Consider the following 25,430-nt stretch of genomic DNA (forward strand, 5'->3'; position numbering starts at 1 on the left):
CACCCCTGGACCATGGGCCACGCCCCCCAGACTCGATTTTTGGAATTGGGACTAGTTTTTGGGAACTTGCCCCAAACTTAATTCTGATAGGCTGGGACACACCCCTGGACCCTAGGCCACGCCCCCCAGACTCGATTTATGGATCCGAGCCTACTTTTCTGGAAATCGCTCGAAACTTAATTCCGATATGCCAGCACGTGCCCCCGGACCCCAGGCCACTCCGCCAAAGTGTTTTTTGGGAAACCGGGACCGAGTTCCAAAAAACTAGTCCGAGTTCCAAAAATCAAGTCCGACCGTCTCGCACCTAAAACGGGGTCGAATTGTAACAAATGCTGTATCGGTAGATAGCCCTAAGTGAGACGAAAAGGGGGATACTTGTCTGACGTCCGTACGACTTTCCTGTCCCGAACGGCGGCCCGAAACGCACTCGGAAAAAGGCCTCGTAAAAATAGTTGGAAATATTCACAAAAAATGAGGAAAAGGTGCTATTGACTCGGAATCAAGTCTACCCCCACTAAATCGAGGGTGCTGAGCACGACTGACTTGGAACCGAGTCTCTAGCACCTTCCTGTCCCGAGATACACCCAAAGGTGAAAGGTCAGAAAAAAAGTGTAAAAATATTCGTGAAAAATTACCCGAATGTCCGTGCGGCTTCAAAATCGTCACACACCCTAACTCGGGGTCTCCGATCGTGGGCGAGGCGTCCGCTGAACCTAGGCCCAAAAAAATTGACCGTTTTTGGAGGGAAAATGAAATTCCAACCGACAAGTCTAAGCAATGGGGTTGGGTTAGGACTCGTTCCGGAAATCAAGTCCAAAGTCCTAACCGAGTGATTTCCAGAGTCATTTCACCCACTTGAAAGTCAGAAAAGTCATTTCTGATGGGCTATTGTGTTTCAGCATCCCATATAAGCCCTGGGAGTGGGGGAAAAAAAATAAAAAATTTTGGAAGATTTTAGGCCCACGGTGTCGAGTAAGGGTATTATGCCTTTGACGTAGGGGCTGGCAAAGAGGGCAATTTATTCATGTTTTTTTTCAAAAATCCATTAAATATGGTTACCCTGAGGCCCACACATCCTTTTTTGTACACATACAACTTTCAGCCTGCAAAAGGGCTCGCTCTGAATTGAAGGAGTTACAATTAGGGTTAGCGTGTTAGGCAAATAGACTTGATTTCCGGAACGAGTCCTAACCTAACTCATTGCATAGACATTGCCGGTTGGAATTTCATTTTCCCTCCAAAAACGGTCAATTTTTTTGGGCCTAGGTTTCGCGGACGCCTCAGCCACGATCGGGGACCGCGAGTTAGGGTGTGCGAAGATTTTGAAGCCGCGGGGACATTCGGGTAATTTTTCACGAATATTTTTGCACTTTTTTTCTGACCTTTCACCTTTGGGCGTATCTCGGGACAGGAAGGTGCTAGAGACTCGGTTCCGAGTCAGGCGCGCTCAGCGCCCTCGAGTTAGGGGGGGTAGACTTGATTCCGGGTCAATTGCACCTTTTCCTGATTTTTTTGTGAATATTTCCAACTATTTTTATAAGGCCTTTGGCCTAGTGCGTTTTGGGCTGCTGTTCTGGACAGGAAGGTCGTACGGACGTCAGACGAGTACCCCCCGTTTCGTCTCGCTTCGGGCTATCTACCGATAGGGGCGCGAGACCCTAGCCCGAAAAGGCTTGCCGTGATTGGACAAAATCTAAATTCCAACAGGTAATGTCTAAGCAATGGAGGCCACAACTCAAGTCCAATCTCCTAACCTAAGTGTGTGGGGGATGGGCAGTAGCAGCTGAGTGCTTCTTCTAAGAGCTTTTCTTTGACTGTGACAAGGCCCCGAACTGGATTTTTGGAATTCAGACTCGATTTTGGGAATTGAGACTTGATTTTTGGAATTGAGGCTTGATTTTTGGAATTGAGGCTTGATTTTTGATATTTTTGATATCTGGGGCAAATTAGTGTTGGGACTTGATATCTGGAACTTGATATCTGGAATTCAGACTTAATACCTTGAACCCATTAGGTTTCACACTTGATATCTGGAATTCAGACTTGATATCTGGAACAAATTAGGGTTGGGACTTGATATCTGGAACTGGGCACCAAAAAAGCATTTTATTGCAATTCAATAACTTTAATGCACTTCCATATCTTTAATAAAGCCACAATTTAATGCACTTCCATATCTTTAATAAAGCCACACCCCCCAGACTCGATTTTTGGAATTGGGACTAGTTTTTTGGAACTTGCTCCAAACTCAATTCTGATAGGCTGGGGCACCAACCCTGGCCCTAAGGCACACCCCTCCCGACTCGGTTTCTGGGTTCCAGACTACTTTTTTGGAACTTGCTCCAAACTCAATTCTGATGTGCTGACATGTGCCACCAGACCATAAGGCACTTCACCACACTCTTTTCTTTGGAAAACAGACAACTTCATCAGGAAAAACCCTTATATCTCGCTCCCTGAAAGACATTGGAGGAATCTTTCACCACAAGGTCGTACAGACTGGGCTCCTCTATCAAATGCCAGTGATATTACACTAGGATTAGGGTTAATTCCAAAAATCAAGTCTCAATTCCAAAAATCGAGTCTCAATTCCAAAAATCAAGTCTCAATTCCAAAAATCAAGTCTCAAACTCGTAACCCTAATCCTAACCGAGACTTGATTTTTGGAATTGAGACTTGATTTTTGGAATTGAGGCTTGATTTTTGATATTTTTGATATCTGGGGCAAATTAGGGTTGGGACTTGATATCTGGAACTTGATATCTTGAATTCAGACTTAATACCTTGAACCCATTAGGTTTCACACTTGATATCTGGAATTCAGACTTGATATCTGGAACAAATTAGGGTTGGGACTTGATATCTGGAACCGGACACCAAAAAAGCATTTTATTGCAATTCAATAACTTTAATGCACTTCCATATCTTTAATAAAGCCACAATTTAATGCACTTCCATATCTTTAATAAATCCACACCCCCCAGACTCGATTTTTGGAATTGGGACTAGTTTTTTGGAACTTGCTCCAAACTCAATTCTGATAGGCTGGGGCACCAACCCTGGCCCTAAGGCACAGCCTTCCCGACTCGGTTTCTGGGTTCCAGACTACTTTTTTGGAACTTGCTCCAAACTCAATTCTGATGTGCTGACATGTGCCACCAGACCATAAGACACTTCACCACACTCTTTTCTTTGGAAAACAGACAACTTCATCAGGAAAAACCCTTATATCTCGCTCCCTGAAAGACATTGGAGGAAACTTTCACCACAGGGTCGTACAGACTGGGCTCCTCTTTCAAATGCCAGTGATATTACACTAGGATTAGGGTTAATTCCAAAAATCGAGTCTCAATTCCAAAAATCGAGTCTCAATTCCAAAAATCAAGTCTCAATTCCAAAAATCAAGTCTCAAACTCCTAACCGAGACTTGATATTTGGAATTGAGACTTGATTTTTGGAATTGAGACTCGATTTTTGGAATTGAGACTTGATTTTTGGAATTGAGGCTTGATTTTTGTTATTTTTGATCTCTGGGGCAAAGTAGGGTTGTGACTTGATGTCTGGAACTTGATATCTGGAATTCAGACTTACTACCTTGAACCCATTAGGTTTCACACTTGATATCTGGAATACAGACTTGATATGTGGAACAAATTAGGGTTGGGACTTGATATCTGGAACTGGACACCAAGAAAGCATTTTATTGCAATTCAATAACTTTAATGCACTTCCATGTCTTTAATAAAGCCACAATTTAATGCACTTCCATATCTTTAATGAAGCCACACCCTCCAGACTGGATTTTTGGACTTCAGACTACTTTTTTGGAACTTGCTCAAAATTCAATTCTGATAGGCTGGGGCACCAACCCTGGCCCTAAGACACAGCCAACCCGACTCGGTTTCTGTGTTCCAGACTACTTTTTTGGAACTTGCTCCAAACTCAATTCTGATGTGCTGACATGTGCCACCAGACCATAAAACACTTCACCACACTCTTTTCTTTGGAAAACAGACAACTTCATCAGGAAAAACCCTTATATCTCGCTCCCTGAAAGACATTGGAGGAAACTTTCACCACAGGGTCGTACAGACTGGGCTCCTCTATCAAATTCCAGTGCTATTACACTAGGATTAGGGTTAATTCCAAAAATCGAGTCTCAATTCCAAAAATCGAGTCTCAATTCCAAAAATCAAGTCTCAATTCCAAAAATCAAGTCTCAAACTCCTAACCGAGACTTGATATTTGGAATTGAGACTTGATTTTTGGAATCGAGACTCGATTTTTGGAATTGAGACTCGATTTTTGGAATTGAGGCTTGATTTTTGTTATTTTTGATCTCTGGGGCAAAGTAGGGTTGTGACTTGTTGTCTGGAACTTGATATCTGGAATTCAGACTTACTACCTTGAACCCATTAGGTTTCACACTTGATATCTGGACTTCAGACTTGATATGTGGAACAAATTAGGGTTGGGACTTGATATCTGGAACTGGACACCAAAAAAGCATTTTATTGCAATTCAATAACTTTAATGCACTTCCATGTCTTTAATAAAGCCACAATTTAATGCACTTCCATATCTTTAATGAAGCCACACCCTCCAGACTGGATTTTTGGACTTCAGACTACTTTTTTGGAACTTGCTCAAAATTCAATTCTGATAGGCTGGGGCACCAACCCTGGCCCTAAGACACAGCCAACCCGACTCGGTTTCTGTGTTCCAGACTACTTTTTTGGAACTTGCTCCAAACTCAATTCTGATGTGCTGACATGTGCCACCAGACCATAAAACACTTCACCACACTCTTTTCTTTGGAAAACAGACAACTTCATCAGGAAAAACCCTTATATCTCGCTCCCTGAAAGACATTGGAGGAAACTTTCACCACAGGGTCGTACAGACTGGGCTCCTCTATCAAATTCCAGTGCTATTACACTAGGATTAGGGTTAATTCCAAAAATCGAGTCTCAATTCCAAAAATCGAGTCTCAATTCCAAAAATCAAGTCTCAATTCCAAAAATCAAGTCTCAAACTCCTAACCGAGACTTGATATTTGGAATTGAGACTTGATTTTTGGAATCGAGACTCGATTTTTGGAATTGAGACTCGATTTTTGGAATTGAGGCTTGATTTTTGTTATTTTTGATCTCTGGGGCAAAGTAGGGTTGTGACTTGTTGTCTGGAACTTGATATCTGGAATTCAGACTTACTACCTTGAACCCATTAGGTTTCACACTTGATATCTGGACTTCAGACTTGATATGTGGAACAAATTAGGGTTGGGACTTGATATCTGGAACTGGACACCAAAAAAGCATTTTATTGCAATTCAATAACTTTAATGCACTTCCATGTCTTTAATAAAGCCACAATTTAATGCACTTCCATATCTTTAATGAAGCCACACCCTCCAGACTGGATTTTTGGACTTCAGACTACTTTTTTGGAACTTGCTCAAAACTCAATTCTGATAGGCTGGGGCACCATCCCTGGCCCTAAGCCACAGCCCACCCGACTCGGTTTCTGGGTTCCAGACTACTTTTTTGGAACTTGCTCCAAACTCAATTCTGATGTGCTGACATGTGCCACCAGACCATAAGACACTTCACCACACTCTTTTCTTTGGAAAACAGACAACTTCATCAGGAAAAACCCTTATATCTCGCTCCCTGAAAGACATTGGAGGAAACTTTCACCACAGGGTCGTACAGACTGGGCTCCTCTATCAAATGCCCGTGATATTACACTAGGATTAGGGTTAATTCCAAAAATCAAGTCTCAATTCCAAAAATCGAGTCTCAATTCCAAAAATCAAGTCTCAATTCCAAAAATCAAGTCTCAAACTCCTAACCGAGACTTGATTTTTGGAATTGAGACTTGATTTTTGGAATTGAGACTCGATTTTTGGAATTGAGACTTGATTTTTGGAATTGAGGCTTGATTTTTGTTATTTTTGATCTCTGGGGCAAAGTAGGGTTGGGACTTGATGTCTGGAACTTGATATCTGGAATTCAGACTTAATACCTTGAACCCATTAGGTTTCACACTCGATATCTGGAATTCAGACTTGATATCTGGAACAAATTAGGGTTGGGACTTGATATCTGGAACTGGACACCAAAAAAGCATTTTATTGCAATTCAATAACTTTAATGGACTTCCATGTCTTTAACAAAGCCACAATTTAATGCACTTCCATATCTTTAATGAAGCCACACCCTCCTGACTGGATTTTTGGACTTCAGACTACTTTTTTGGAACTTGCTCAAAACTCAATTCTGATAGGCTGGGGCACCAACCCTGGCCCTAAGCCACAGCCCACCCAACTCGGTTTCTGGGTTCCAGACTACTTTTTTGGAACTTGCTCCAACCTCAATTCTGATGTGCTGACATGTGCCACCAGACCATAAGACACTTCACCACACTCTTTTCTTTGGAAAACAGACATCTTCATCAGGAAAAACCCTTATATCTCGCTCCCTGAAAGACATTGGAGGAAACTTTCACCACAGGGTCGTGCAGACTGGGCTCCTCTGTCAAATTCCAGTGCTATTACACTAGGATTAGGGTTAATTCCAAAAATCAAGTCTCAATTCCAAAAATCGAGTCTCAATTCCAAAAATCAAGTCTCAATTCCAAATATCAAGTCTCAATTCCAAAAATCGAGTCTCAATTCCAAAAATCAAGTCTCAAACTCCTAACCCTAATCCTAACCGAGACTTGATTTTTGGAATTGAGACTCGATTTTTGGAACTGAGACTTGATTTTTGGAATTGAGACTTGATATTTGGAATTGAGACTTGATTTTTGGAATTGAGACTTGATTTTTGGAATTGAGGCTTGATTTTTGTTATTTTTGATCTCTGGGGCAAATTAGGGTTGTGACTTGATGTCTGGAACTTGATATCTGGAATTCAGACTTAATACCTTGAACCCATTAGGTTTCACACTTGATATCTGGAATTCAGACTTGATGTCTGGAACAAATTAGGGTTGGGACTTGATATCTGGAACTGGACACCAAAAAAGCATTTTATTGCAATTCAATAACTTTAATGCACTTCCATATCTTTAATAAAGCCACAATTTAATGCACTTCCATATCTTTAATAAAGCCACACCCTCCAGACTGGATTTTTGGAATTGGGAGTAGTTTTTTGGAACTTGCTCCAAACTCAACTCTGATAGGCTGGGGCACCAACCCTGGCCCTAAGGCACACCCCACCCGACTCGGTTTCTGGGTTCCAGACTACTTTTTTGGGACTTGCTCCAAACTCAATTCTGATGTGCTGACATGTGCCACCAGACCATAAGACACTTCACCACACTCTTTTCTTTGGAAAACAGACAACTTCATCAGGAAAAACCCTTATATCTCGCTCCCTGAAAGACATTGGAGGAAACTTTCACCACAGGGTCGTACAGACTGGGCTCTTCTATCAAATTCCAGTGCTATTACACTAGGATTAGGGTTAATTCCAAAAATCGAGTCTCAATTCCAAAAATCGAGTCTCAATTCCAAAAATCAAGTCTCAATTCCAAAAGTCAAGTCTCAAATTCCTAACCGAGACTTGATTTTTGGAATTGAGACTTGATTTTTGGAATTGAGACTCGATTTTTGGAATTGAGACTTGATTTTTGGAATTGAGGCTTGATTTTTGATATTTTTGATCTCTGGGGCAAATTAGGGTTGTCACTTGATGTCTGGAACTTGATATCTGGAATTCAGACTTAATATCTTGAACCAACTAGGGTTCACACTTGATATCTGGAATTGAGACTTGATATCTGGAGCAAATTAGGGTTGAGACTTGATATCTGGAACTGGACACCAAAAAAGCATTTTATTGCAATTCAATAACTTTAATGCACTTCCATATCTTTAATAAAGCCACAATTTAATGCACTTCCATATCTTTAATAAAGCCACAATTTAATGCACTTCCATATCTTTAATAAAGCCACACACCCCCAGACTCGATTTTTGGAATTGGGACTACTTTTTTGGAACTTGCTCCAAACTCAATTCTGATGTGCTGACATGTGCCACCAGACCATAAGACACTTCACCACACTCTTTTCTTTGGAAAACAGACAACTTCATCAGGAAAAACCCTTATATCTCGCTCCCTGAAAGACATTGGAGGAAACTTTCACCACAGGGTCGTACAGACTGGGCTCCTCTATCAAATGCCAGTGATATTACACTAGGATTAGGGTTAATTCCAAAAATCAAGTCTCAATTCCAAAAATCGAGTCTCAATTCCAAAAATCAAGTCTCAATTCCAAAAATCAAGTCTCAAACTCCTAACCCTAATCCTAACCGAGACTTGATTTTTGGAATTGAGACTTGATTTTTGGAATTGAGACTCGATTTTTGGAATTGAGACTTGATTTTTGGAATTGAGCCTCGATTTTTGATATTTTTGATATCTGGGGCAAATTAGGGTTGTGACTTGATATCTGGAACTTGATATCTGGAATTCAGACTTAATATCTTGAACCCACTAGGGTTCACACTTGATATCTGGAATTGAGACTTGATATCTGGAGCAAATTAGGGTTGAGACTTGATATCTGGAACCTGGACACCAAAAAAACATTTTATTGCAATTCAATAACTTTAATGCACTTCCATATCTTTAGTCTGCCAAAAAAATTTTAAAGAAATACAATAACATCAAACATTTCAAAACACACTTTTAATAGAACAGCATGGAACAGAAGGTCATGGGGACACTTTGGGCTTGTTCTCCCACAGCCCTAAATCCTCCTGGGGAACTTTGTTAGGAGCATGTTTCAGGCCATTTGGAGTGTATTGGTGCCTGTTTTGGAGACATGAACATTTAAATTTGATATTGAACTCTTTTAGTTTGAGCCTAGCTCGTAAGCCCCAACACCACGTCAAGGTAGAGTTCACGTTGGGGTTGTTAACACAATGTGGTTAGGGTTCAATGTGGGATGTTACTTACTTCAAGATTAATCTCCTAAGTGACTAAACAGTAAAAAAATATTGTCTACAGAAGAGACCCTGTGTTTGACTTGCACCTCTGTTGTTGTTGTGAAAAGAAGTGTGTGGGGGGATGGGAATTAGCAGCTGAGAGCTTCTGTGTGGGTTGTGGGGAGGGGCAATAGCAGCAGAGAGCTTTTTCTAAGAGCTTTTCTTTGACTTTGACAAGACCCGGAATTGATTTTCCAAAAAAACACCTTGGGGGCATGGCATAGGGGCCGAGGGCATGTCCCAACATGTCAAAATTGATTTTGGACCAGGTTAGGACATTGGACTTCAATTCCGGAATTAGGCCTATTTACAGTATCCTATACCCGGAACGAGGCCTAACCTCTCAAAAACATTTTTAAAAAATCATGTATCCAAAATAGGTAGACTCCAAATGGGCTGAAACGTGCTCCTAGCACCTTCCCCCGGGAAGTTCTTTGGCAAGTGGGACTTGGAAAAATTTTCACTACCGGCCTTCCATTGAAATGAATGGGTTAGGGTTTGTTTCTGAATAACTCTGAAAGTAAAGGTCCTACGGCTTTGCGGACGCCTCAGCCACGATCGGCGACCCCGAGTTAGGGTGTGCGATGATTTTGAAGCCGCGGGGACATTCGGGTAATTTTTCACGAATATTTTTACACTTTTTTTCTGACCTGTGACCTTTGGGCGTATCTCGGCACAGGAAGGTGCTAGAGACTCGGTTCCAAGTCAGGCGCGCTCAGCGCCCTCGTTTTAGGGGGGGTAGACTTGATTCCGGGTCAATAGCACCTCTTCCTGATTTTTTTGTGAATATTTCCAACTATTTTTATGAGGCCTTTGGCCGAGTGCGTTTTGGGCCGCTGCTCAGGACAGGAAGGTCGTACGGACGTCAGACGAGTATCCCCCGTTTCGTCTCGCTTAGGGCTATCTACTGATAGGGGCGCGAGACCCTAGCCCGAAAAGGCGGGCCGTGATTGGACGAAATCAAAATTCCAACTGGCAAGTCTAAGCAATGGGATGGGTTAGGACTCGTTCCGGAAATCAAGTCCAAAGTCCTAACCGAGTGATTTCCAGAGTCATTTCACCCTTCTTGAAAGTCAGAAAAGTCATTTCTGATGGGATATTGTGTTTCAGCATCCCATATAAGCCCTGGGAGTGGGAAAAAAAAAATAAAAAATTTTGGATTATTTTAGGCCCACGGTGTCAAGTAAGGGTATTAGGCCTTTGACCCATCCGTAGGGTCTGGCAACGAGGCTAATTTTTTTTTTTCAAAAATCCATTAAATATGGTTACCCTGAGCCCCATGCATCCTTTTTTGTACACATGCAACGTTCAGCCTGCAAAAGGGCTCGCTCTGAAGTGAAGGAGTTACAATTAGGGTTAGCGGGTTAGGGAAATAGACTTCATTCCTGGAACGAATCCTAACCTAACTCATTGCTTCGACATTGCCGGTTGAAATTTCATTTTCCCTCCAAAAACGGTCAATTTTTTTGGGCCTTGGTTTCGCGCCTTTGGGTTTTGGTAGAGAGCCGGGTCTGTCATGCCCTATGGTAAAAGTTTTCTTGGGGGTCTTTCGTGGACCGAGTTATGGGCCTTTTTTGGAATGATTTTGAATTGAATTTTGAAATGAATGTGTTAGGGTTTGTTTTTGAATAACTCTGAAACTAAAGGTCCTACAACTTCAGGGATGGCTCAGCCACGATCGGGGTCCCCACATTAGGGTGTGCGATGATTTTGAAGCCGCGGGGACATTCGGGTAATTTTTCACGAATCTTTTTACACTTTTTTTCTTACCTTTGTCCTTTGGGCGTATCTCGGGACAGGAAGGTGCAAGAGACTCGGTTCCAAGTCAGGCGCGCTCGGCGCCCTCGATTTAGTGGGGGTAGACTTGATTCCGAGTCAATTGCACCTTTTCCTGATTTTTTTGTGAATATTTTCAACTATTTTTATGAGGCCTTTGGCCGATTGCGTTTTGGGCCGCTGTTCTGGACAGGAAGGTCGTACAGACGTCAGACAAGTATCCCCTGTTTCGTCTCACTTAGCGCTATCGACTCATACCACATTTGTTACGATTTGACCGCGTTTTAGGTGCGAGACGGTAGGTCACACCCCTGCGGTTCGGCCCCCGAAAAACGTGGGAGGAAAGTTTCACCACAGTTTCGTACAGCCCGGCCTACTGTACCAAAATCCAGCGGCGCGAGACCCTAGCCCGAAAAGGCGGGCCGTGATTGGACGAAATCAAAATTCCAACAGGCAATATCTAAGCAATGGGTTGGGTTAGGACTCGTTCCGGAAATCAAGTCCAAAGTCCTAACCGAGTGATTTCCAGAGTCATTTCACCCACTTGAAAGTCAGAAAAGTCATTTCTGATGGGCTATTGTGTTTCAGCATCCCATATAAGCCCTAGGAGTGGGGAAAAAAAATAAAAAATTTTGGATGATTTTAGGCCCACGGTGTCGAGTCAGGGTATTAGGCCTTGGACGTAGGGTCTGGCAACGAGGCTGATTATTTTTTTTCAAAAATCCGTTAAATATGGTTACCCTGAGCCCCACGCATCCTCTTTGTACACATACAACTTTCAGCCTGCAAAAGGGCTCACTCTGAACTGAAGGAGTTAGGGTTAGCGGGTTCGGGAAATAGACTTCATTTCCGGAATTAGGCCTATTGACAGTATCCTATACCTGGAACAAGGCCTAACCTTTCAAAAACATTTAACACTGCAAGTCCCAGCATTTTTCTTTCTACCTAGAAGACCCACATAGGGGCCATTTGGCCCGACTGCTTTTCCCTTATGCACTCCTTTAGTTATGGTAATGAGGCTGTTAGTGGCAGTGTGTGGGGGGAGGGGGTCACACTTCACACACTTCACACACTTCACACTTCAGTGGTGAAGTCATGTTGGCTACTTCTGTGAGAATGAGGAATAAAAACACATTCTATTCTAAAATGTGAACATGTGAATGTCCCATGTGACCATAACATTTATCCCCATGGCAATTAATCAACTGAACAAGATATGGGAGATACATACTTAAAACTACACTCATACTTGTGTTAATGTACAAATGATTCCTTTTAACATTTCTAGCATTGATTGATGCCTCTGACCAGTGGTCTGTATTTATTTACACGTTTTGCTATTTATTGTGTTGTGATGGGTTTTTTTATTGTATGTGTTTTTTGTCACTCTGCTGTGCTGTAAGACAAATTGCCTTTTTTAAGGACATTAAAGCTTTCAAGTCAAGTCAAGACAAGTCATAACGACTCATGTGACTGCAACCAGACAATTGTTTGATGGATACAGTGCACATGGACTATCGCGTCAGTTCCCTCAAGAATTTTGTGGTGAAAGAAGCTCCTCTCCAAGGAACGAAGATGCAGAGATTCAACAGGCATTGGAAATGATCCTGGATGGAGCAAACCCTTGCGACAAGTTCAAGTGGCTCCGGCCGTGTGCCACTAACAGCCACATTTCCATAACAAAATGAGTGTCCACAGGGGGCACTTGGGGCCAATTGGCCCTCTTGTGGGTTTTCTAGGTAAAAATGCCAAATGGCCCCTCTCTGGGAAAAAAATCATGTCTCCAAAATAGGTAGTGTTAGCGGGTTAGGGAAATAGACTTGATTTACGGAATTAGGCCTATTGACAGTATCCTATACCCGGAACGAGGCCTAACCTTTCACAAAAACATTTTTTAAAAAATCATGTCTCCAAAATAGGTAGACTCCAAATGGGCTGAAACCTGCTCCTAACACCTTCCCCTGGGAAGTTGTTTGGCAAGTGGGACCTGGGCAAATTTTCACTACCGGCCTTCCATTGAAATGAATGGGTTAGGGTTTGTTTTTTAATAACTCTGAAACTAAAGGTCCTACGGCTTCGCGGATGTGTCAGCCACGATCGGGGACCGCGAGTTAGTGTGTGCGACGATTTTGAAGCCGTGGGGACATTCGCGTAATTTTTCACGAATATTTTTACACTTTTTGTCTGACCTGTGACCTTTGGGCATATCTCGGGACAGGAAGGTGCTAGAGACTCGGTTCCAAGTCAGGTGCGCTCGGCGCCCTCGATTTAGGGGGGGTAGACTTGATTCTGGGTCAATAGCACCTGTTCCTGATTTTTTTGTGAATATTTCCAACTATTTTTAGGAGGCCTTTGGCCGAGTGCGTTTCGGGCCACCGTTCCGGACAGAAAGGTCATACGGACGTCAGACGAGTATCCCCCGTTTCGTCTCGCTTAGGGCTATCTACCGATAGGGGTGTGAGGCCATAGCCCGAAAAGGCGGGCTGTGATTGGACGAAATCAAAATTCCAACCGGCAAGTCTAAGCAATGGGGTTGGGTTAGGACTCGTTCCGGAAATCAAGTCCAAAGTCCTAACCGAGTGATTTCCAGAGTCATTTCACCCACTTGAAAGTCAGAAAAGTCATTTCTGATGGGCTATTGTCTTTCAGCATCCCCTATAAGCCCTGGGAGTGGGGGAAAAAAAATAAAAAATTTTGGATGATTTTAGGCCCACGGTGTCGAGTAAGGGTATTAGGCCTTGGACGTAGGGTCTGGCAACGAGGTTGATTTTTTTTTTCAAAAATCCATGAAATATGGTTACCCTGAGCCCCACGCATCCTCTTTGTACACATAAAACTTTCAGCCTGCAAAAGGGCTCACTCTGAAGTGAAGGAGTTACAATTATGGTTAGCGGGTTAGGGAAATAGACTTCATTTCCGGAATGAATCCTAACCTAACTCATTGCTTAGACATTGCCGGTTGGAATTTCATTTTCCCTCCAAAAACAGTCAATTTTTTTGGGCCTAGGTTTCGCGCATTTGGGTATCGGTAGAGAGCCGGGTCTGTGCGGCCCTACGGTAAAAGTTTTCTCGGGTGTCTTTCGTGGACCAAGTTATGGGCCTTTTTTTGGAATGATTTTTAATTTAATTTTGAAATAAATGGGTTAGGGTTTGTTTTTGAATAACTCTGAAACTAAAGGTCCTACGGCTTCACGGACACATCGGCCACGATCGGGGACCCCGAGTTAGGGTGTGCGACGATTTTGAAGCCCCGGGGACATTCGGGTAATTTTTCACGAATATTTTTACACTTTTTTTCTGACCTTTCACCTTTGGGCGTATCTCGGGACAGGAAGGTGCTAGAGACTCGGTTCCAAGTCAGGCGCGCTCAGCGCCCTCGATTTATGGGGGGTAGACTTGATTCCGGGTCAATAGCACCTCTTCCTGATTTTTTTGTGAATATTTCCAACTATTTTTATGAGGCCTTTGGCCTAGTGCGTTTTGGGCCGCCGTTCCGGACAGGAAGGTCGTACGGACATCAGACAAGTATGCACCGTTTCGTCTCGCTTAGGGCTATCTACTGATAGGGGCGCGAGACCCTAGCCCGAAAAGGCGGGCCGTGATTGGACGAAATCAAAATTCCAACCTGCAAGTCTAAGCAATGGGTTGGGTTAGGACTCATTCCGGAAATCAAGTCCAAAGTCCTAACCGAGTGATTTCCAGAGTCATTTCACCCACTTGAAAGTCAGAAAAGTCATTTCTGACATCAAACCGTGCGGCCCGATCAGACTCGGTGTGCTATTACTTTGCACGACCCGTTTTTCCCCATTCATTTATATGGGCTTCTTTGGATATACGTGAGATCTCCCCTGCAGATTAAGCCAAAACACAAGCAATAATACTGTGCCTCTCAACTTCAGTTCAACAGGGAATCTTGGTGTGATTTTCTGGTGTCTCCCCCAAGGCTGACGGCAAACAATCGATTAATCGTTGGTCGACCAAAAAAATATTAGCCGACCAAAATTCCATGGGTCGATTGGTCGCAGGGAAAAAAGCCACATCTTGTCAAAGGGCTGAAGGGCTTTTAATTTGACGGGCATGATAAAGGAAGTAGTGACACTAATTTACTGTTGGTGATTCTTTTAACATGGGCAGACAGCATGTCTGGAAGGAGCTCTAAAATATGGGATCATTTCGAAAAGAACAAAGATGACCCAAAGAGGATTACGTGCAGAATTTGCAAAAAAACATTCGCCTTTCATTCTTCCACAACGAACATGCTTCACCACCTCAACCATGTAAGTAGCCTAGCTAGCCTACCCTGTGTGTCTGTAAATCTGCACTGTTTCAGTTAGGCTATTTATTCGTTTATTTATGCTATTTTAGGCCTATTCAGTGAGTTTTTATTTCATCAGGGCTGCCGTTGGTCTGTTTATTTGCACTAAGACTTTCAAAAAAGTGTTTCAGATTTGTCGATTGCCGGTTGTTAATTATTATCTAATTTTAATAATTTTTATTATCTAATTTTAATAATTTTAATTTTAATATCTTCATTTTCAAAAGAAACGAAAATGTATTTTTTTTATTAGTTTAATTTGGTGACTGACCCCTTAAAAAAGGTTCCTCCAGGAACTATGACTTTTCAGTTGTCAAGACAACAGAAGAACTAAAATACAAAACCAGAAAGATACGTCACAATGCTCTTGTGCACAAAACAAAATGCTCTTGTATTTTAGTTTTTCCGTTGTCTTGACGACTGAAACGTCATCGTTCCTGGAGGAACCATGTTCAAGGGGTCAGTCACCAAAGGGTTAAGGCTGTATTTTGTTTTATTTTGTTACAATCATCTTTCATGAACAATGTGTGTGTGGCACGTGTTTTAAATAAATATTCATCAGAATGTTCAGAGTCTGTCAGTCTTTCTGATTATTTTTGTGACACACAGCCCTAGTCTCCTCACAGGGCGTGGCTAAGCGCGCTGCATTACTCTCATGATTTCCCACAGGAGAATTGTCTAGTTATTCTTATTCTCATTCTTATTCTTATTTTTTTTTCAAAAATCCGTTAAATATGGTTACCCTGAGCCCCACGCATCCTTTTTTGTACACATACAACTTTCAGCCTGCAAAAGGGCTCGCTCTGAAGTGAAGGAGTTAGGGATGGCGGGTTAGAGAAATAGACTTCATTTCCGGAATTAGGCCTATTGACAGTATCCTATACCCGGAACGAGGCCTAACCTTTCAAAAACATTTTTAAAAAAAATCATGTCTCCAAAATAGGTAGACTCCAAATGGGCTGAAACGTGCTCCTAACACCTTCCCCCGGGAAGTTTTTTGGCAAGTGGGACTTGGGCAAATTTTCACTACCGGCCTTCCATTGAAATGAATGGGTTAGGGTTTGTTTTTGAATAACTCTGAAACTAAAGGGCCTACGGCTTCGCGGACACCTCGGCCACGATCGGGGACCGCGAGTTAGTGTGTGCGACGATTTTGAAGCCGCGGGGACATTCGGGTAATTTTTCACGAATATTTTTACACTTTTTTTCTGACCTGTGACCTTTGGGCATATCTCAGGACAGGAAGGTGCTAGAGACTCGGTTCCAAGTCAGGCGCGCTCAGCGCCCTCAATTTAGGGGGGGTAGACTTGATTCCGGGTCAATAGCACCTCTTCCTGATTTTTTTGTGAATATTTCCAACTATTTTTATGAGGCCTTTAGCCGAGTGCGTTTTGGGCTGCTGTTCAGGACTGGAAGGTCGTAAGGACATCAGACAAGTATCCCCCGTTTCGTCTCACTTAGGGCTATCTACTGATAGGGGCGCGAGACCCTAGCCTGAAAAGGCGGGCCGTGATTGGACGAAATCAAAATTCCAACTGGCAAGTCTAAGCAATGGGTTGGGTTAGGACTCGTTCCGGAAATCAAGTCCAAAGTCCTAACCGAGTGATTTCCAGAGTCATTTCACCCACTTGAAAGTCAGAAAAGTCATTTCTGATGGGCTATTGTGTTTCAGCATCCCATATAAGCCCTGGGAGTGGAGAAAAAAAATAAAAAATTTTGGATGATTTTAGGCCCACGGTGTCGAGTAAGGGTATTAGGCCTTGGACGTAGGGTCTGGCAACGAGGCCGATTTTTTTTTTTCAAAAATCCATGAAATATGGTTACCCTGAGCCCCACGCATCCTCTTTGTACACATACAACTATCAGCCTGCAAAAGGGCTCACTCTGAAGTGAAGGAGATACAATTAAGGTTAGCGGGTTAGGGAAATAGACTTCATTTCTGGAACAAATCCTAACCTAACTCATTGCTTAGACATTGCCGGTTGGAATTTCATTTTCCCTCCAAAAACAGTCAATTTTTTTGGGCCTAGGTTCGCGCCTTTGGGTATCAGTAGAGAGCCGGGTCAGTGCGGCCCTACGGTAAAAGTTTTCTCGGGTGTCTTTCATGGACCGAGTTATGGGCCTTTTTTGGAATGATTTTTAATTTTGAAATAAATGGGTTAGAGTTTGTTTATGAATAACTCTGAAACTAAAGGTCCTACGGCTTCGCGGATGCATCGGCCACGATCGGGGACCCCGAGTTAGGGTGGGCGATGATTTTGAAGCCCCGGGGACATTCGGGTAATTTTTCACTAATATTTTTACACTTTTTTTCTGACCTTTCACCTCTGGGCATATCTTGGGACAGGAAGGTGCTAGAGACTCGGTTCCAAGTCAGGCGCGCTCAGCGCCCTCGATTTATGGGGGGTAGACTTGATTCCGGGTCAATAGCACCTCTTCCTGATTTTTTTGTGAATATTTCCAACTATTTTTATGAGGCCTTTGGCCTAGTGCGTTTTGGGCCGCCGTTCCGGACAGGAAGGTCGTACGTACGTCAGACGAGTATCCCCCGTTTCGTCTCGCTTAGGGCTATCTACTCATAGGGGCGCGAGACCCTAGCCCGAAAAGGCGGGCCGTGATTGGACGAAATCAAAATTCCAACCTGCAAGTCTAAGCAACGGGTTGGGTTAGGACTCGTTCCGGAAATCAAGTCCAAAGTCCTAACTGAGTGATTTCCAGAGTCATTTCACCCACTTGAAAGTCAGAAAAGTCATTTCTGATGGGCTATTGTGTTTCAGCATCCCATATAAGCCCTGGGAGTGGGGAAAAAAAAATAAAAAATTTTGGATGATTTTAGGCCCACGGTGTTGAGTAAGGGTATTAGGCCTTGGACGTAGGGTCTGGCAACGAGGCCGATTTTTTTTTTTCAAAAATCCGTTAAATATGGTTACCCTGAGCCCCACGCATCCTCTTTGTACACACAACTTTCAGCCTGCAAAAGGGCTCACTCTGAAGTGAAGGAGTTACAATTATGGTTAGCGGGTTAGGGAAATAGACTTCATTTCCGGAACGAATCCTAACCTAACTCATTGCTTAGACATTGCTGGTTGGAATTTCATTTTCCCTCCAAAAACAGTCAATTTTTTTGGGCCTAGGTTTCGCGCCTTTGGGTATCGGGAGAGAGCCGGGTCTGTGCGGCCCTACGGTAAAAGTTTTCTCGGGTGTCTTTCATGGACCGAGTTATAGGCCTTTTTTTGGAATGATTTTGAATTTAATTTTGAAATAAATGGGTTAGGGTTTGTTTTTGAATAACTCTGAAACTAAAGGTCCTACGGCTTCGCGGATGCATCGGCCACGATCGGGGACCCCGACTTAGGGTGTGCGACGATTTTGAAGCCCCTGGGACATTCGGGTAATTTTTCACGAATATTTTTACACTTTTTTTCTGACCTTTCACCTTTGGGCGTATCTGGAGACAGGAAGGTGCTAGAGACTCGGTTCCAAGTCAGGCGCGCTCAGCGCCCTCGATTGAGGGGGGGGGGTAAACTTGATTCCGGGTCAATAGCACCTCTTCCTGATTTTTTTGTGAATATTTCCAACTATTTTTATGACGCCTTTGGCCTAGTGCGTTTTGGGCCGCCGTTCCAGACAGGAAGGTCGTACGGACGTCAGACGAGTATCCCCCGTTTCGTCTCGCTTAGGGCTATCTTGTGATAGGGGCGCGAGACCCTAGCAAGAAAAGGCGGGCCGTGATTGGACGAAATCAAAATTCCAACCTGCAAGTCTAAGCAATGGGTTGGGTTAGGACTCGTTCCGGAAATCAAGTCCAAAGTCCTAACCGAGTGATTTCCATAGTCATTTCACCCACTTGAAAGTCAGAAAAGTCATTTCTGATGGGATATTGTGTTTCAGCATCCCATATAAGCCCTGGGAGTGGGGGGGGAAAAAAAAAAAAACTTTTGGATGATTTTAGGCCCACGGTGTCGAGTATGGGTATTAGGCCTTTGACGTAGGGGCTGGCAACGAGGCCAATTTTTTTTTTTCAAAAATCCATTAAATATGGTTACCCTGAGCCCCACGCATCCTTTTTTGTACACATACAACTTTCAGCCTGCAAAAGGGCTTGCTCTGAAGTGAAGGAGTTAGTGGTACTGGGTTAGGGAAATAGACTTCCTTCCAAGTCAGAAAAGTCATTTCTGACATCAAACCGTGCGGCCCGATGGGACTCGGTGTGCTATTACTTTGCACGACCCGTTTTTCCCCATTCATTTATATGGGCTTCTTTGGATATACGTGAGATCTCGCCCGCAGATGGCGCCAAAACACAAGCAATAACACTGTGTCTCTCAACTTCAGTTCGACAGGGAATATTGGTGTGATTTTCGAGGGTCTCTTCACAGGGCCTGGCGAAGCGCGCTGCATCACTCGTGCGATTTCCCACAGGGGAATTGTCTAGTCATTCTTATTCTTATTATTGTTTTTTTTTTTAAATCCATTAAATATGGATACCCTGAGCCCCACGCATCCTTTTTTGTACCCATACAACTTTCAGCCTGCAAAAGGGCTCGCTCTGAAGTGAAGGAGTTAGGGATAGTGGGTTAGGGAAATAGAGTTCATTTCCAGAATTAGGCCTAGTGACAGGATCCTATAAACGTAACGAGGCCTAACCTTTCAAAAACATTTTTTAAAAAATCCTGTCTCCAAAATAGGTCGACTCCAAATGGGCTGAAACATGCTCCTAACACCTTCCCCCGGGAAGTTTTTTGGCAAGTGGGACTTGGGCAAATTTTCACTACCGGCCTTCCATTGAAATGAATGGGTTAGGGTTTGTTTTTGAATAACTCTGAAACTAAAGGTCCTACGGCTTTGCGGATGCTTCGGCCACGATCGGGGACCAGGAGTTAGGGTGTCCGACGATTTTGAAGCCGCGGGGACATTCGGGTAATTTTTCACGAATATTTTTCCACTTTTTTTCTGACCTTTCCCCTTCGAGCGTATCTCGGGACAGGAAGGTGCTAGAGACTCGGTTCTGAGTCAGGCGTGCTCAGCGCCCTCGATTTAGGGGGGGTAGACTCGATTGCGGGTCAATACCACCTTTTCCTGATTTTTTTCTGAATATTTCCAACTATTTTTATGGGCCTTTGGCCTAGTACGTTTCGGGCCGCCGTTCCGGACAGGAAGGTCGTACGGAGGTCAGACGAGTATCCCCCGTTTCGTCTCGCTTAGGGCTATCTACCGATACCGCATTTGTTATGATTCGACCCCGTTTTAGGGGCGAGACGGTCGGACTTGATTTTTGGAACTCGGACTAGTTTTTTGGAACTCGTTCCTGGTTTCCCAAAAAAACACTTTGGGGGAGTTGCCTGGGGTCCGGGGGCACGTCCCGGCATATCGGAATTAAGTTTCGAGCGATTTCCAAAAAAGTAGTCTCGAATCCGGAAATCGGGTCTGGGGGGGCGTGGCCTAGGGTCGGGGGGCGTGTCCCAGCCAATCAGAATCGAGTTTGGGGCAAGTTCCAAAAAACTAGTCCCAATTCCAAAAATCGAGTCTGGGGGGCGTGGCCTAGGGTCGGGGGGCGTGTCCCAGCCAATCAGAATCGAGTTTGGGGGAAGTTCCAAAAATCTAGTCCCAATTCCAAAAATCGAGTCCGGGGGGCGTGGCCTAGGGTCGGGGGGCGTGTCCCAGCCAATCAGAATCGAGTTTGGGGCAAGTTCCAAAAATCTAGTCCCAATTCCAAAAATCGAGTCCGGGGGGCGTGGCCTAGGGTCGGGGGGCGTGTCCCAGCCAATCAGAATCGAGTTTGGGGCAAGTTCCAAAAAACTAGTCCCAATTCCAAAAATCGAGTCCGGGGGGCGTGGCCTAGGGTCGGGGGGCGTGTCCCAGCCAATCAGAATCAGGTTTGGGGCAAGTTCCAAAAAACTAGTCCCAATTCCAAAAATCAAGTCTGGGGGGCGTGGCCTAGGGTCCCGGGGGGGTCCGCAGCCAATCAGAATCGAGTTTGGGGCAAGTTCCAAAAAACTAGTCTGGAGTCCAGAAAACAAGTCTCTAGTGTTAGAGCGCCACCTAGAGTCCAATATGCCCTCGGCCTAGCCGACTAAGCTAAGCTATCCCAATTCCACAAACTGTGTTCTTGGATTCCAACTTGCCATTACCGATGAATGGTCGCAGTCTGTCGTGACCGGTCGCGACGAAAAAATTCCAACTCCACAGTCCCCGCAATGGGGCCGGTTCCACAAATCAAGTCTATTTGCCTAACCCTAACCCTAACCCTAACCCTAACCCTAACCCTAACCCTAACCCTAACCCTAACCCTAACCCTAACCCTAACCCTAACCCTAACCCTAACCCTAACCCTAACCCTAACCCTAACCCTAACCCTAATTAGGAAAATGAAGGAGAATAGACTCTTAAGGCGGAATTCGATTCCACAAATCAAGTCCGAAATTTCAGAAAGCTATTAAATGATAATCCTGCGGCATAGGTCGCTTTTTGGGATTGTGTAGAAGGTTATTACAGATTTTTTGACACCTTTGAAATAAATTTTCGATCTTCTTATGATTTTATACCGCAATAAAACCCCTTAAGCCTAATTACCACTAATTATTGTTGCAATATACTACCCTGTCACAGGGTGGCCGTTGTAAAAACTAGGTTTATGGATTCCGGACTACTTTTTTGGAACTTGCTCCAATAGGCTGGGACACCCCCCTGGACGCTAGGCCACGCCCCCCCAGACTTGATTTTTGGAATTGGGACTAGTTTTTTGGAACTTGCCCCAAACTTAATTCTGATAGGCTGGGACACACCCCTAGACCCTAGGCCACGCCCCCCAGACTCGATTTTTGGAATTGGGACTAGTTTTTTGGAACTTGCCCCAAACTTGATTCTGATAGGCTGGGACACACCCCTGGAACATGGGCCACGCCCCCCAGACTCGATTTTTGGAATTGGGACTAGTTTTTGGGAACTTGCCCCAAACTTAATTCTGATAGGCTGGGACACACCCCTGGACCCTAGGCCACGCCCCCCAGACTCGATTTATGGATCCGAGCCTACTTTTCTGGAAATCGCTCGAAACTTAATTCCGATATGCCGGCACGTGCCCCCGGACCCCAGGCCACTCCCCCAAAGTGTTTTTTGGGAAACCGGGACCGAGTTCCAAAAAACTAGTCCGAGTTCCAAAAATCAAGTCCGACCGTCTCGCACCTAAAACGGGGTCGAATTGTAACAAATGCTGTATCGGTAGATAGCCCTAAGCGAGACGAAAAGGGGGATACTTGTCTGACGTCCGTACGACTTTCCTGTCCCGAACGGCGGCCCGAAACGCACTCGGAAAAAGGCCTCATAAAAATTGTTGGAAATATTCACAAAAAATCAGGAAAAGGTGCTATTGACTCGCAATTGAGGCTACCCCCCCTAAATCGCGGGCGTTGAGCGCGCCTGACTTGGAACCGAGTCCCTAGCACCTTCCTGTCCCGAGATACACCCGAAGGTGAAAGGTCAGAAAAAAAGTGTAAAAATATTCGTGAAAAATTACCCGAATGTCCGTGCGGCTTCAAAATCGTCACACGCCCTAACTCTGGGTCCGCGATCGTGGCCGAGGCGTCCGCTGAACCTAGGCCCAAAAAAATCGACCGTTTTTGGAGGGAAAATGAAATTCCAACCGGCAAGTCTAAGCAATGGCGTCGGGTTTGGACTCGTTCAGGAAATCGAGTCCAAAGTCCTAACCGAGTGATTTCCAGAGCCATTTCACCCACTTGAAAGTCAGAAAAGTAATTTCTGATGGGCTATTGTGTTTCAGCATCCCATATAAGCCCTGGGAGTGGGGGAAAAAAAATAAAAATTTTTGGAAGATTTTAGGCCCACGGTGTCGAGTAAGGGTATTAGGCCTTTGACATAGGGGCTGGCCACGAGGCCTATTTTTTTTTTTTTCAAAAATCCATTAAATATGGTTACCCTGAGCCTCACACATCCTTTTTTTGTACACATACAACTTTCAGCCTGCAAAAGGGCTCGCTCTGAAGTGAAGGAGTTACAATTACGGCTTTAGGCAAATAGACTTGATTTCCGGAACGAGTCCTAACCTAACTCATTGCTTAGACATTGCCGGTTGGAATTTCATTTTCCCTCCAAAAACGGTCAATTTTTTTGGGCCTAGGTTTCGCGGACGCCTCGGCCACGATCGGGGACCCCGAGTTAGGGCTTGCTAAGGTTTTGAAGCCGCGGGGAGATTCGGGTAATTTTTCACGAATATTTTTACACTTTTTTTCTGACCTTTCACCTTTGGGCGTATCTCGGGACAGGAAGGTGCTAGAGACTCGGTTCTGAGTCAGGCGCGCTCAGCGCCCTCGATTTAGGGGGGGTAGACTCGATTCCGGGTCAATAGCACCTTTTCCTGATTTTTTTGTGAATATTTCCAACTATTTTTACGAGGCCTTTGGCCGAGTGCGTTTTGGGCCGCCGTTCCGGACAGGAAGGTCGTACGGACGTCAGACGAGTACCCGCAGTTACGTCTCGCTTCGGGCTATCGCCCGAAAGGGGCGCGAGACCCTAGCCCGAAAAGGCTTGCCGTGATTGGACAAAATCTAAATTCCAACAGGTAATGTCTAAGCAATGGAGGCCACAACTCAAGTCCAATCTCCTAACCTAAGTGTGTGGGGGATGGGCAGTAGCAGCTGAGAGCTTCTTCTAAGAGCTTTTCTTTGACTGTGACAAGGCCCCGAACTGGATTTTTGGAATTCAGGCTCGATTTTTGGAATTCAGGCTCGATTTTTGGAATTGAGACTCGATTTTTGGAATTGAGGCTTGATTTTTGATATTTTTTATCTCTGGGGCAAGTTCGGGTTGTGACTTGATGTCTGGAACTTGATATCTGGAATTCAGACTTAATACCTTGAACCCATTATGTTTCACACTTGATATCTGGAATTCAGACTTGATATCTGGAACAAATTAGGGTTGGGACTTGATATCTGGAACTGGACACCAAAAAAGCATTTAATTGCAATTCAATAACTTTAATGCACTTCCATATCTTTGATAAAGCCACAATTTAATGCACTTCCATATCTTTAATAAAGCCACACCCCCCAGACTCGATTTTTGGAATTGGGACTAGTTTTTTGGAACTTGCTCCAAACTCAACTCTGATAGGCTGGGGCACCAACCCTGGCCCTAAGGCACACCCCACCCGACTCGGTTTCTGGGTTCCAGACTACTTTTTTGGGACTTGCTCCAAACTCAATTCTGATGTGCGGGCATGTGCCACCAGACCATAAGAGACTTCACCACACTCTTTTCTTTGGAAAACAGACAACTTCATCAGGAAAAACCCTTATATCTCGCTCCCTGAAAGACATTGGAGGAAACTTACACCAAAGGGTCGTACAGACTGGGCTCCTCTATCAAATTCCAGTGCTATTACACTAGGATTAGGGTTAATTCCAAAAATCGAGTCTCAATTCCAAAAATCGAGTCTCAATTCCAAAAATCAAGTCTCAATTCCAAAAATCAAGTCTCAAACTCCTAACCGAGACTTGTTATTTGGAATTGAGACTTGATTTTTGGAATTGAGACTCGATTTTTGGAATTGAGACTCGATTTTTGGAATTGAGGCTTGATTTTTGTTATTTTTGATCTCTGGGGCAAAGTAGGGTTGTGACTTGTTGTCTGGAACTTGATATCTGGAATTCAGACTTACTACCTTGAACCCATTAGGTTTCACACTTGATATCTGGAATTCAGACTTGATATGTGGAACAAATTAGGGTTGGGACTTGATATCTGGAACTGGACACCAAGAAAGCATTTTATTGCAATTCAATAACTTTAATGCACTTCCATGTCTTTAATAAAGCCACAATTTAATGCACTTCCATATCTTTAATGAAGCCACACCCTCCAGACTGGATTTTTGGACTTCAGACTACTTTTTTGGAACTTGCTCAAAACTCAATTCTGATAGGCTGGGGCACCAACCCTGGCCCTAAGCCACAGCCCACCCGACTCGGTTTCTGGGTTCCAGACTACTTTTTTGGGACTTGCTCCAAACTCAATTCTGATGTGCTGACATGTGCCACCAGACCATAAGACACTTCACCACAATCTTTTCTTTGGAAAACAGACAACTTCATCAGGAAAAACCCTTATATCTCGCTCCCTGAAAGACATTGGAGGAAACTTTCACCACAGGGTCGTACAGACTGGGCTCCTCTATCAAATTCCAGTGCTATTACACTAGGATTAGGGTTAATTCCAAAAATCAAGTCTCAATTCCAAAAATCGAGTCTCAATTCCAAAAATCAAGTCTCAATTCCAAAAATCAAGTCTCAAACTCCTAACCGAGACTTGATATTT

The sequence above is a fragment of the Neoarius graeffei genome, chromosome 13 (assembly GCF_027579695.1).
Source record: "Neoarius graeffei isolate fNeoGra1 chromosome 13, fNeoGra1.pri, whole genome shotgun sequence".
Classification (NCBI taxonomy): Eukaryota; Metazoa; Chordata; class Actinopteri; order Siluriformes; family Ariidae; genus Neoarius; species Neoarius graeffei.